This window comes from Trachurus japonicus, chromosome 9, assembly GCF_045865225.1.
Source record: "Trachurus japonicus isolate A0001 chromosome 9, Traja_1.0".
NCBI lineage: Eukaryota > Metazoa > Chordata > Actinopteri > Carangiformes > Carangidae > Trachurus > Trachurus japonicus.
The window spans coordinates 36,344,589-36,347,296 of NC_140915.1; positions in this window are offsets into that span (position 1 = coordinate 36,344,589).

Consider the following 2,708-nt stretch of genomic DNA (forward strand, 5'->3'; position numbering starts at 1 on the left):
ATCCTTTCCGTGTGGGAATTTTTGTCTAATAACATTGGTTCCGCGTGTAGGTGAGGCAAGGCAGAATTCATACACCGGGCAATTCAAAGTGCTTTACAGAGGCATAGAAATACAATAGGCCTACAATACAAGAAAAATACATTCAAAAGAAAAAGAAGGCTACTGACACAACAACTATCCACACCTGTCCCTTTGCAGATTAAAAAAAGAAGATGTAAAAAGCACAGCAATTCACTGTTTTGTTAAAAGTTATAGCCTACTCAAAAGTAGGCTATGAAATGGACATAATCAGAACTGCATGCATCAGCAATGATAACCAATTGAGCATGATTGATTCTAAACTTGTTTTGAGAGTAGGCTATTTTCCCTACACAGTCATATTACTGTTTATATTGATTAATTAATTATTTTAATTTGATGAATGTTGAAAATGTTGCAATATGACAAAGGGGCATTTTCCTTTTCCTCCTTCCAACCCTTCAATCAAATCTGATCTCTCTGATGGAATGCATTTCTAAGAGCAGCGCCAACAAGTTTGATATTTTGCAAGTCGACTGAAATAGGCACTGAAATGAATAAATATGAGTGGTATAGCCAGGAGGATAGGAAGGAAACAATATTCGGGCAGAAATTGAATTGATGGTAAGTTGTATTTCTTAATAATAGATTAGGACCTTTGGATGTAACTCAGATGTTTTCTGTTTTAAAATGAAGTCAGAGGACAACAAAGAGCTCAGCTTGGCTGTCTGTTTCCACAACAGCATCACGTATTAATACCCAAAAGAGGCAGATGCTCATTATCTTGGACCGTCACAGATCCTACAAGCCACAGATGTGCAAGCAGATACATTTGCAAATTTGAGTGAAAAATCCAACTCAAATGGGCTCTGGGCCTAGAAACAAGTTTGAGAAAATACAGAGCACACAGCACAATATTATATTACTTCAACATTTGGAAAATATAGAGTTGAAAGAAAAAGTAAGTGAACCCTTTGGACTTATTGACATTTATGTTTAAATTTCATCACATCTTGGTCACAATGATATACACACAATTTATGTTTTTAAACTAGTGGCATACTAAACATTGTGTTGCTACACTCCACAGTGGAAACACTGACCAGACATTCACAGTGTCGACTCAAAAAGAACCCTTCTGCTACCGACTTCGACAAAACATAACTGGAGTCAGGATTTATCAAACATGGAGACCAATCAATGAAAACAAATTAGAGGTGAGGATAAGAGGTGCCTCGCCAAAGAAAATATGATTTTTTTTAGTTTTTTTTAAAGTTTGATATTCACAAAAAAGTATCTGCTGATATTATGGTATTAACCGTTCCTTGCAAAGAAAGAACAAACATGTAGATTATGGATCCCAGAAGACACAGGGTCAAGAATTCAATTTGTCATTAAATATCATTAAAATATTCATCAGGTTCATAAAGACACGGTTAGACAAACCTTTTTTCATGGAGAATGGTCTTAAGCATTGCAAAGTTGGATTTTGTTGCTAGAAGAAGAAGATAAAGAAGATATTGAAATAACACTTCAAAAGATACAGCAAAGAAACACACACTCAACATGACACCATGGAAAATGAATGTGGGTCATTTTGGACCCATGTTGTACATTAGAGGGATAGAGAAAGAAAAATGTGTTTTTATCCCAAAAAGTAAAAAAAATAAAATGAGAATATAAGATGGTCAAAAACAAGTTAATTGATGAATACCTGGAAAACACATGGTAAAATCAATTTATTGCCAAGATATAGCACATAAAAACTCAATGTCAGCACAACACTTGGACCCATGTTATGCATCAAAGGGATGCACTCTCTTGCAATTGAGTGTCATTTGACCAATTTAGGTCTTTGCATTAAGTATAATTAATTTGCATTTCATGAGGCTGCTGAGTTTGCATTTATTTCCTTTTGCTCTCCGTAAACAGACATCTGTAGCCAAAACACTTCAAAAAGCACACATTTTACTCTGAAGGCTGTCGACTTCCTTTTTCAACTATCATTGGACAAGTTGGATAAAGAAGCAGACACTTGGGTGCACTAAATTGCATTGCACATCCTAGGTCAATGAAGTAGGAAATACCCCTTAATGGGATTTTTGACCGAATTATACAATTTAGTATCATCTATCATAAAATGTTTCCAAAACACTGCAATGCGGAATAAATTCTCCCAGACTCTGGTGCTATAGTGCTGAGTTTCTTTGTGAATCACTGAAAATTTAGTTTCTCTTGAATTGGCAAGTTAGCAGCTCCAATTAGCCTTAAGAGCCTTTGTAAACATGGAGCCAGATCACGGTCTTTATAAACAGTTAACAGAGGAAAAGAACACAGGTAGCCCTATATTTCTTGCCTTGTTGTTTGAGAGTCAACCAGCTACTTATCCCGTCTAACAACATGACAAGTTGTAATAGGTTCAACTGTGTAGTGAGAAGCGGAATGAGAACAGTCACTTCAGGCCTCTAAGGCTATTAGAGCAACAGTATAACAACTCTGGCAACGTCAGGACAGATTTTCACAGCCTGTCAGGAGCTGGTGTTCAGTTTGGAGATCTGAGTGAGTTGCCCATGAGGAATGCATTTTTCACAGCCATCCCATGCATCACGAGGCCTGGACCTGGCTTTCAGGGAGTAATTAGTGGATCTGTATAAATGTAAAAATCCAGCTACCGCTCCTGCACTGGGCTT